The following is a 12,518-nucleotide window of genomic DNA, read 5'->3' on the forward strand; positions in this document are numbered from 1 at the left end:
TAAGTCCATCTTTATACCTATTACTTTAATCACCCTCAAATATCTTCTAACGTTTCATTTCTGAGTTCAATAAGGTATAATCCCTCTATTCTGCCTTTTGAATAAAGCCTAACAGATGAGCCTGCACTGAAGAGCTCCAAGACTTGATTTCACCAGTGAGATTTTCAGGTCTTTCTCCCACTATCACTCCACATGAATGCTCCTCATCAGCTCATGGTCACAGGAACCCAAATGCACTATGCTCTTTGTTGGCCTTTGTGCTTTTTGCTGCTACCTCAACTTCATGCACACCCATCTGCTACCCAAAGAAAATTCATCCACAAGTCTGAATGTAAATTGTACCAATTATTCTTCTGAAGCCAAAATTATTTATGTTCACTGCTGCCTTTTATTAGTTATGTATACAGAGTTCTAAATTATCTTTCTATACTTAGCTTCCCTTTGGAAGACAGAAAACAAGAATTCTGAGAAATCAAAAGATGTTCCAGTATAGGACATGATCTTCCGCCTAAAAGAACACAAGTAATAGCTTGGACTCATCACTAAAAACTTCATTTTTCAGTTTGGCACCTGTAGCTCAAGTGGCTAAGGCACCAGCCACATACACCAGAGCTGGCAGGTTCGAATCCAACCCAGGCCTGCCAACAACAACGACAACTACAAACAAAAAACAGCCGGGCATTGTGGAGGTTGCCTGTAGTCCCAGCCACTTGGGAGATTGAGGCAAGAGAATTGCTTAAGCCCAGGAACTGGAGGTTGCTACGAGCTGTGATGCCACAGCGCTCTACCCAGGGTGACAGCTTGAGGCTCTGTCTCAAAAAAAAAAAAAAATCATTTTCGTGCAGTGTTACTAATTTTGGTTCATGAAGAAAAATAAAATAGTGATGCTCTCCCCTTTAATGAGCTAATTTAGGTCTGAGCATGATTATCATTGCCAGATCCCTAGGGGAGCTGAGCTCGTGAGGTACTGAAAATTATTTCTGGGAAAATTTCTTGGGGAAAAAAAACTTTGAATTGATGTTCATCTTGTTAGCACAGATGGTGCTACAAAATTTGTATACATTTGGATTCCACATTTTGAATAAGCTACAAAACTCAATAGGAAGAACAGTAGGCAAGCCATGGTCAAATAGGAGTGTGCGTGAACACTCCTGGCCAACAGGAGTGGCTGGAAGATCTTTTACTAAATAGATTAGGTGCGTGAATTATGGGTCCAATCAACCAGTTCAGCAGAAGCCAGGAACAGAGAGGTGGTTGTCCAGGAGGGATCCGTGCAATACCTCAAAGTCTGGATACAAATGTCAAGTTCAGCACGAATGACCTATATAACTCCAAGCAACTCACTAAACCTCTCTGTACCTCAGTTCCCCAGTCAGAAAAACTGAGAGTAATGATGGTAACTATTTTTATGGAGCTGGGATGAGGACTAAATGTTCCATACTTGGAAATCACTGCTGCAAACACTAGATAAGAGCCTATTCTTTTTTTTTTTTTTTTTAATATGGAACGCTTCATGAATTTGCATGTCATCCTTGTGCAGGGGCCATACTAATCTTCTTTGTATTGTTCCAATTTTAGCATATGTGCTGCCAAAATAAGTGCAGACCTTATTCGTTAAAAATAGGATCCACCGTATATATCTGGCTTTATAGTAATCTGACCACAAGAACATAAAGTTCCAAATGTTGTTATAGTTCACCATACAGAAATCGGCAAAGCAACTAGGAAAATAACAATCACAATACTGTGGTTAACACAGAGCCTGGAGGGTCAAGAAGAAATGCACACTGGTTTTGAAGAATCAAGAGAAAGAGCAATCGGGACTATAGGGGGTTAAGAGATGTAAGGGGACTCAGCACTGTCCAGGGCAAGACAGGGGGCAGCACACGTGTAGTTCCCATTGAGGGCATATGTGGAAACCAGACTCAACTCCTTGGCATCCCATTTTTAAAATATCACAACAATAAGAGAAAAAATGTTTAAAATGTAAAGGGAATTACTCGCTTTCTTAGAAATTAGTAATTTTCCAACAATTATGAAAAGAACCCAATGTATTAGGTTGAATTAAACTTACTGAATAGGACATAAAGGAGGAGACAATGATGGGAAACTCTTTAAGATTTTCAAAAGTCCAAATAAAACACATAGTGTTGTCCTCTGGCAATGTAGGAGCAGTTAGTGTGTATTTAACCTGATCCTACACTATCCTACCCCTTAAACCTAACTGTCCTTGGGAATAACCATTACTTTATAAAATATAAATGACTCATAATAAAGGAAAAAAGCAACATTTTTGCTATTTCCTTAAGAAATTCATATGAAGAACTGAAAAATTGGGCTTTAATTGCTCTATGTTTTTAATCATATTCTACACTATCAAAAAAAATTGATGCTCTTAAACGTCATCAGAAAATTATTTTGGGGGCACAATTTAACTGCTACATTAGCTCCAAATTACTGTACAAAAGAAGCATCCACTATCTGTGCTATCTAACCCACAGCAAAAGTACACGATATCCCCTAATATACAGGCATAACCTAGGAAAATATGGTACTATGTATACAAATGTTCAATGGAAATGTTATTCACTAGCTTTGAGAAACCAATAGTTTGTATGTTACAAATTTCCCTCTGAATAGTATTTTATATATGTATATATATATACACATACAGTATAACACACACAAACAAACATACATGTATTAAATTGGGGGGAAAGGAAATGAGATAGTCTCCATTTCCTAGTTTTCTAACCACCTACTTTCTTTAGCTGACATAAGAATTAAGAACAATGCATTATTAATAAATACTATTCACAATTCTTAATCTTAATTATTAATTCATAATTATTCATTATTTCTACATTAGTAACAAACAATGATAAGTGTGAAATAACCGACTTATAAGAAGTGTTCATGATGGTAGTTAACTAGTTAGGGCCAAAATAAGTAACTAGGCCTGATGTGTAATTTTATTCTAAATGGTCAAACTATAATCTCATAGTCATATAGATAATTTAGTAATGGACAAGCTCATATACCTTGGTAAACAGGAAGATTAAAAGTGAGTTTTTATTCCTAAATCTTCCTCTTTACCTCACATCTATAAAAACATCCACCAGATATAAAAGCAATAGGTTTCCATTGCATTATACCAAATTCAAATGAAAAAAATGCTAAAATCTTCTAGAGTCACCTATCAACTCATACTGAATCTGTAGGCTTCCAGGATTCCAAAGATGTTCTCCACTATACTTAACTCTCATTCTAAATATGAAGGAGAGAAAATATGTGGCAATGTACACCCGAATGTTCCAAATTATCAGATTTATCAATTAATTCAACAGATATAAATGGCATAACTTAAATGTTTAACGATTGGCATTAAAGAAAAAACAATTTTAGAAAATGGATGCATTATGTGGCGTAAAGCCAGTACATATAGACATGACTTGTGTAGATACATGGAAACAAATAAAAAACCACAAATATTATTAAAGAACGTTGTGTTCCTTAAACGTCCAGGAGATAATAATTCACAATGAATAAAAGTTTATACTATAGTGATTAACTATAAAAATGTAAACATTAACATTTACAACATCGATTTATTTCATCTATATTCGTAGACAAATAATACACAAGAAAAGTAAACTATAGAATTATATTTACACAGAGTGGGAGAAAAAGAAAAATAATAGTAGGAGCAATATTAATCAATAAAGTCCCTACAGAAAGACTACAAAAGCCAGTTCCTTTTGTCCTTATATCCAATAATTTTTTTTTATTTGTTATTGGAGACAGAGTCTCACCATGTCGCCCTCGGTAGAATGCCATGGCATCACAGCTCACAACAACCTACAACTCTTGGGCTTAAGCGATTCTCTTTCCTCAGCCTCCCAAGTAGCTGGGACTACAGGTGCCCACCACAATGCCCAGCTATTTTTTTGTTGCAGTTGTCATTGATGTTTAGTGGGCCAGACCAGCCTCAAACCCGCCAGCCTCAGTGTATGTGTGCAGCACCCCACTCACTGAGCTACAGGCACCAAGCCCTTATTCCAATAATTACCAAAGGTCTGCAGGAGGCCTAAATGCCCTTGTTTTCCCCTGGACTGGTCTACAGAGTTCAAAAGAACCTTAATTTTGTCAAAGTGCACAGCACATTTGAGGACTCCTAAGGGTCCCAGAATAAGATGCCTGAGAATATTTCTAAAATTCTGAGAGGCATATTCTCACAAACTTAAAAAACAATGTAGACTTTATTAAAATTTCCCTAAAGGACAAAAAAGATAAAAGAGTATAAAAAATATGTATTATGAAGATTTCAAAAAATAGTATTTGCAACAGCTGAATAGTTTCAAGACAGCCCTCATATTTCATGTATCAATAGTAAAAAAGTATGATATCAGATTTTAAAGAACCATTATTATGAGTCCTTTCAGATGCTTTGTCCTATCGGACTTTTCCATACTACTCTATTTCTAAACCATAAAAATACACTCTGTGTCTGTCTTATTGAGAAGTATATTCTAGGTGCCTTTAAAACAAGAGACCCTTCAAAAGATTTGTTAAATAAACTTTTTGAGAAAATATGAAGAAACACAGACAAGCTCAGAGGATTGACATTAATTAGCCCAAGGTCACAGCCCTAAATATGTAATGCAGGCTTTGCCAGATTCAAATCTAGTATTTCTATACTCTTACCCACTCCACCGTGAGAAATTCTAAAATCAAGCCATGTTCGATAGATTTTGGATGTCTTATAAGATAAACATGGGTCAAATTTATCCATCTCCAAGTTCTTTATCTATGACCCATAACCCAACTGAAATAGTAGCTGAGAACAAATGTCTGGGCTCACCATATTTGCTTTCTATGCACAATATCATGCCATATTGACAGAGTTTAACCAGCCTAGCTGCAATGTTCCAAAATAATTTTTCTCCACTTCCCCTACCTCTAAGAGGCTCAGATTAATTTCTGGGGGATGTCTACAGGCTTCTCCATGCCAGGATATGTCTCTCTTATAAAGTAAGGCAATTATAAAGCAATTTAAGGTATGGGACTAGAAACTCAATCTTTCTGACCCATGAGAACACTGTTCAAACTGACAAAGAAAAACTATGCAAAACGAAGGGGAATAGATTCAAACAGTTTGCTCCAGGGGTCTCCAAAAGATTTTGTACAAATTATTTTTAGAATTCCTGCTTCTCAACACTTACCTGACTATCTGATAGATTCTGTACAAATTATTGTTAGGATTCCTGCTTCTCAACACTTACCTAAGTATCTGAATATCAGAGTTTTAGATATTAAACAATTCACTCCTGCTGTGGTATGTAAGACACAGCAAGAAATCAAACTGTTTAGTATTCAAAGGTAGATGAAGATATTTTGTTCTGAATTCAAACACTCCATGTCACACATTATATAGAAATTTGGGTACGATAAAATAAAAAAAAAATAGGTCTCTGCAAACTCTTAGGAATTTAAATTTTTTGTGAATATAACTATTTTTATAAAATTCAATGAGATCATATGACAGCAGATAGAACTGGCATGGATTTATTTTGTTGTCTACAGACGGTATCAAAAAATATATATACATTTTAAAAAGAAAACCATATGAACATTTTAATACTTAATATTACAATGTTTGCTATCTTGTATATTATATAATTGTGGAAGTGAAACATTACTTGAGTATTACAATTTTAGTACTATATTTAATACATTATTTTTCTTTTTTAAGATGTATATAACTTGTTTTGGCACTTCTGGATAAGCCTTCTCCTAAATATTTTTATGAAAATGTTCATATACACTGACTCTACATTGAAGAGGCTTTCAGGTAGTTCTTTATTAAGGACTAAGTGGATACAATTACAAGTAAATCATCTACTTGAATCATCATAACTCATCAGTGAGAAACTGAGGCACAAATAAGTGACTAAGTGACTTGCTGTATGTCACAAGGATGGTGACAGGGGTAGGGAGCGGGGGGGAAATCTTCAAGTGATGCAAGACTCAATATCAGACCCAGGAGCTTCTCTAGAGTGGTCCACTTCCCATTCACTGAGCAGCCAGTGAGTACACAGGAACAGCAGGAGAAAGCTAGGGGCTAAACACAGAGCTCGCCATCTCCCAGCTCTCACAATCAGACGCGGGCTGAATTCAGTGTCCTCTGACTGACATTCACCTTTCTCCACTGACTGAGATAAAAACAGGAAGCTCTTGTTTGGGAGAAACAAAAATAACTTGATGGCTTTTTTAAAAAAAATTACCATGTTTTTAAATGCAATATGTCATGAATTTTAGGCATGAGTCTCTGGAAAAATGATACCTTGATTTACTTAGCAGCCATGTCATACACACTAGCCTGAACTTCATGTAGTCTGACCACGTTACCCACACCCGAGAAACTCTCTGGTGGTACTTTTAAAACAGGAAACAACTCAGTGAAAGCCAAATAACGAAAACTTAATGCTTTTAGAAAAAAGTGAAATTCACTTTATAGCTATGGTCAGAAATGTAACATTAAATAATAAAACAAGTAACTTTTAGAAAATAAGAATTTTTAAATTAAGTGACATCAGTAACACCTAAGAAAAACATGCAGTAGCCCTGCAAGTAAATTACTCTGTTATCTCCCCCTCACGTTGCCTAGCAATCCCTGCCTTCTCACTCGTGTGTGATGCTATGTCTGGCAACAAATATATTGTCATTAATTCCATGAAATGCCTTAAAGTAGAGAAGAGACAGATATATTAAACTTGAATCAAAGAAAGACAAACAGAAGACAGAAAAATACATAATGGATTTTAAATATTCTTACAATTTCTTTCTAGGCAAATTTAAATCACCACTCATTCAGGAAAAATAATGAGAAATGATTCTTGAAAACAGACTTGCTATTATACTAAGAAATCAAAAGGAGAAGAACAGGATTTAAATCAGTTTAAACCCAACATGTACTCAACATGCAGAACTAACTCCCATGACTGTTACCATTAGTGGCTTGATTCTAGACTCAAAAACAGTAAAATGAAGCTGCATTGAACTAATCTATGACATATTAAGAACAAATCATGCTGGACCACACCTATGGAGCATATTGCAAGGGTACAAGTCAAATCTGTCAAGTGTAGAACATAAATGTCTTAACACAATAATCAACTATATGAGGCAAAAGCTATGTTGATTGGTTTGATATAACCACGTCAGATTGTATAAAAAATCAACACATTGTACACCACATATGCCTAAAGGTATTCATGATCTATGTGTGCATATGACTTAATAAAAAAAAGTAAAAAAAAGAATAAATCATGCCAACAATTTAGCAACATACATAAAAACACTTATATATAACAATATTTTAAAGCGCAAATCATCTATGACCAGTATGACCACAACTAGTGGTGTTTTCTAAGAAAATAATTCTGAATTAATACACCAACTTAACTTTCACAATCCTCAGCTCAGTTGTATTTATCAAAAACCTAAAAAAGTGAAAGGAGGAGATTTTCTGGTTCTCTTTTAAAAAAAAATCAGGGCATAGGCAGGAACCCTGGTTTTATGGGGAAAATAATTAATGATATGCAATGGCATTATCATTAAGCAGAGAAAATAGGGTGCACACATACGAACATCTATGCATGGATACCTATGAGTCTATCGAATCATCACATTGTACCCCATAAATGTATACAGTTATGATTTAATAACAATTAAGTTAAAAAAGATAGGTGTGAGAGACTGGTTCATTTTCTTATGTCTGATTTTGAGGGGGCAGTGGGAGACAAAGATGCTAGATACAACTAGAGCTGGGAGGCAGTAGGGAGGCTGTTTGAGTTAAAGCCCCAAACTTGGAGTAGAAATATGGGCCAAAATTGCTCTCTAAATAGATGGATCGACCCATTCCTTAAGTGATGTAAAGTTTCTTCCTCATACTTGATCTCTATATTTATTTCAAACCCAAAACAACAACAACAACAAAAAGTGTTTCATATCATATCACATTGTTCTTTTCCCTCCAGATCACTTATCACAATATGTAATCATATTCTGTGCATTGTTTTTTAGTTAACAGCTGTTTTCAGCTCTAGACTCTACACGAGCACATGGTGCATGCTCTATAAATATTAGGTAAATGGCATCTAGAACGCTAGAGTATGGTCAGTAAAGTAAGAAACAATTTAACAAAATGATAATTAAAATCTAATGTCGACTAACCATATTTGAGTTATTTAATAACTTCTCATGTCTAGTTACATAATTTATCTTAAAATGAAGTCACTTCATTAATCAAAAGACCATAAAGAAGGCTTGGAGCCTATAGCCCAATTGTCTAAGGCACCAGCCACATACATCAGAGCTGGTGGGTTCAAATCCAACCCAGGCCTGCCAAAACAACAATGACAACTACAACCAAAAAAAAAAAAAAATAGCCACGCACTGTTGCAGGTGCCTGTAGTCCCATCTACTTGGGAGGCTGAGACAAGAGAATCTCTTAAGCCCAAGAGCTGGAGGTTGCTGTGAGCTATGATGCCACAGCACTCTACCCAGGGCAACAACTTGAGGCTCTGTTTCAAAAAAAAAAAAAAAAAAAAGGCCATAAAGTACTATATAAGTAAATATGGGAATTTTGCTTTAGTTTATCAGAAGCCAGTTTTAACTATTTAGGAATTTTTCTTTGCCCAGCAAGCAATGTTCACCTATAAATTATAATTCAGATTTCTAATCTCTATGTCTATTTTTTAAAAATTGGTTTATTCAAATAAAACATAGGGTGGTCATTATTTTAATAAATCATTAAGAAGCTCTGGACAAGAGAATTCCTTCACCTCCCCAAAGGCAAATAGACCACTGATAAAATCTAGAAAGTGATTTGGTAGGATCAGGTCTATTTTTATTCTACAGAAACTCATTAATCAGTCTAAATGTAAAAACAGGCTACATAATAAATGCAATTTTAATGATCTACATTTCCTCATATTCCACATGTACTTTTAATACATTTAAATCCAAACTGGAGTAAGTCCAGAAACTAATCTTAAATATAGCCAGTATCAGCCCCATGTTCGGTCAAGAGGTAAAGATCACTTTAAAACAATTTCATTCATCCATATTTCTGGTGCCAAAAAAACCCTCCATATTTGTTCAATTTACGCAATAATCACAGTAAAGATTATTCATCTGTATGTATACAGTGAAATCTTAACACGGCTGCAGCTTCACTTATTTCCTCAGATATGCTGCCAATTATAATCCATCAACTGGAATGAAATTTAAAAAAAAAAAAAAAACAGGAATAAACTATTTTCACCAGTAAATAAATATAAGCTGTAGCAGCTATCCATTAAATCAAAATGCAAAATCCATTAAACCTTTCCTCATGGGGTCTGAGAAAACAAACTAAAGGGGAGAATAGGGGAAAGCATTGGGAAGGATGGGGTGGTTGCAGCTTAGGTTCATTTTACATTCTATAAGTTCTGCTGAAAAGAGGATGTGACCTGAGGACTGGTGAGGGAGAAACAAGAGTGATTTTTTTTATAGCAATAAACAATTACCACATACCAGTTCTGCTCATAATTTGCCTTTCACTTGGTCCAAGAACATATGAAATAAACATAGGAAATAATCTCAATACAGCTTCCTAACTACTCCACTTCTCATTGGGACATTAATTTAGCCCACAAAATTATCACATCTAATCCTTACAACCTCTGTAAATGGCAAGGCTTTCTTGTGCAGTGCAAAATCATGAAGCTTATCCCACCACTGACTTTTATTTCACCCCTCTATGAAATGTATATTAAAAAGAACCCTAGCAGGAGGTCTAGCTCTTTAATAAAATATTAAACTACATCCATCTTCAGCTCAAATTTAATACTTATGCTGCAGCAATAATGTCCATAGTAACAAGACATGACAGAATTCAGCCTACAAATACTTTGGTGCCAAGTATGTGCAAATAGGTACAAATATTATAACAATGACCAAGATTCATAAATACGGTAAGTAACATAAGAGAGGGAAGAAAGCTGAAAGGTTTTCAAGGTTCACCACTGGTTAGATTTTACAGAACTTAATAGGGCTATTTTATTACTTACTCTACATTATTTAATCTTCTCTAAAAATTTTACTGCAGATGATGTGGCTCAGTCTTCACTAGATGTTTTCTGACTAAAAGACCACCTTAATTCTCTTACAATCTCAGGCCATGTGATTTCAATGAGGCTGGACTGGCAAAATACTCCAGCCAATGGCAATAGTAATTGATTCAAAGATAGGTACAGGACTCAAACTACTCCAGTGGAGTTCAATGGGGATTTGTTCCCAGCTTGATAGTCGAGTGAAGCTAACAGCCACCGTTGCCACACATGGGGAACAAATGTCTGAGAAGGAAGCTGACAGGGAAGAAAGTACAATGAGACGCAGCACAGACTCTTGAAGACACAGAGGAAGTATGCATCCCTTTTCTTTATGCATCAGTAGAAGCAGAAAGGATGTACAGCTTTTGAAAATATTTACCCTTAAAACCACCTGAGGAAAGAAGCAAGCCGCTTAATATTTAGTTTCTAAGTATGTGATCTACTCAGAACAATTATTAAAATCATTTATGAGTATGGGTTCTTAAATAAAAAACGGTTCTCCAATCTGTTACTGGAAATGTATCGACAGCTGAAAGTACAGTATAACAATCTGTATTTGACATATGAAAAATTTCCACCAATGTGAAGTTTTTAAACACTCAATCTAAATTATTTTAAAAGTCCAATCTAAAATGTCATCATATTTTAATACTTAGATGTAACAGTAATTTTAATAATAATAAAATGTCCAAAATATGGTAACCTACAACCACAAAGATACAAAATTACTAACTACCTAAAAATGAATAACATCCATCCAAAGTTAATATTAAGTTACTGGCAATGAATGACAAAGCTTACTGGAAATTTATTTTCAAAGTAGAGCCCTTACTTTACTCTGCACTTCTTCCAGGAGTTCTAACAAAGTAAATGTAAAATTCAGAAGGACAGAATCTTTTCTTTTGGTTCAGTATTCAACTATTTTCCTTTTACATTCTTTATAAAACCCTAACAAAATATTTTAATTTAATTATTGTCTGGCAAGAGCAAAATCGGTGACTCTTGTAAGTCACACACCAGAGGTCCTCTCTGAGAAGGCCTGGCTAAGTAGAACATGAAATTCCCAAGAGCAACCCGGAAAACAAGGAAACAGCACTCACGATATCCTCCGTTCAACAGCAAGTTATGAAGGATTTTACATCAAAGGGTCAACTTCAGGGTGCCCTACTTAGGACTGCGCATGCTTGCTGTCGTCATAAACCACAGGTGCTCTTGTGGTTTGACACCCAGCTCTTGTGGTCTAGCCTGCACCCATCTCAAGGGTCCTACTGTCCAATAAGAGCTCTTTTAGTTGTATCAAAACATCCTGGGTTAGGCAGTTTCCTCTCTATCAAGAACAGTCTGTCTGTTCTCCCTTTTTATTATTCTTGTTTCTATTTTATTTTATATCTCATTTTTCCATCTCTCATGCTGTTCCCTGTTTGTCCCTAACAGTAGAGTGAAGACTCAACCCTCTCATGTTTTTGATATCAATATCTGTGTCATTAAAAAACATTTAGATCTAAATTAAGAACTAGACCTGCATATATATTCTTAATAAGCTATCGCTATGTACAAATCAGGTTAAGTTTTTTTAATTCACTCTGATCCCTGTACCCTCTTTTTCCTGACATATTGCAGTGGATGGGCCTTGAGTAAAATGCTGAATGAAAGCTTTGAGTATGAAAATCCTTACTTTGCTCCAAAGCTGAGGGATGAACTGTCCATAATTTCACTGTTCACTACTGCTTTTGCTGCATGTTTTCCAGAATTGCTTCCATTTTGCAAAGTTCCCTCTGAAAGGTTTTATCAGAAATGGATGTTGCTTTTTCTGCATTTATTATAATGCTCACATAGTTTTTCTCCTTTACTCTGCTATTATAGTGTATTACATTGATAGATTTTTAAATATTAAACCAAAATTATTATAATGAATAATTTTGTGTGTCAACTGGAATGTGAGGGGCCCAGATATTTGGCCAAACATTACTCTGAATGTGTCTATAAGGATATTTTTCCATATGTGCCTAATTCAAATAACATCTCAATAATAAATAAAGCAGATAGCTACTTTCCCTAAAGTGAGCAGACTGCATCAATCAAATGAAAATATGAATAGGATAAAAACTCTTACTTTCCACACCCGCATGAGCACATCCACACATGCTCTGCTGGTTCTCTCTTTCTCAGGAGAGCTCGTCTAATACACTTGTGTTACAGAGATAAATTTCACTTAAACATCAATTAGTGTGACTGCCCTCACTTTATAACACTTATCAGTATTAAGAGAACATCAATGGGCTCGGCGCCTGTGGCTCAAGTGGCTAGGGCACCAGCCACATACACCTAAGGTGGCAGGTTCGAATCCCCAGCCCGGGCCCG

General features: G+C 35.5%; 1 protein-coding gene and 1 non-coding gene across 5 annotated transcripts in view; both read right to left on the reverse strand.

Annotated features, from left to right (window-relative positions):
- KDM4C (lysine demethylase 4C) overlaps positions 1–12,518 on the reverse strand; it is a 424,788-nt gene that overhangs the window by 202,827 nt on the left and 209,443 nt on the right. Inside the window, exon 1 of one of the 4 annotated variants that reach the window (XM_023507998.1) lies at positions 11,258–11,278. The exons of the other annotated variants lie outside the window; for them this stretch is intronic. The gene's annotated coding sequence lies outside the window, so the exon portion shown is untranslated. Of the gene's footprint in view, positions 1–11,257; positions 11,279–12,518 lie in introns of those variants that run through there. 4 annotated transcript variants of the gene reach the window in all.
- On the reverse strand, positions 1,496–1,602 carry LOC111722974. Its single transcript, XR_002771597.1, has one exon. It is a non-coding gene; the product is annotated as a U6 spliceosomal RNA (small nuclear RNA).

This window comes from Otolemur garnettii, unplaced genomic scaffold, assembly GCF_000181295.1.
Source record: "Otolemur garnettii isolate 467f Iridium unplaced genomic scaffold, OtoGar3 scaffold00006, whole genome shotgun sequence".
Lineage (NCBI taxonomy): Eukaryota > Metazoa > Chordata > Mammalia > Primates > Galagidae > Otolemur > Otolemur garnettii.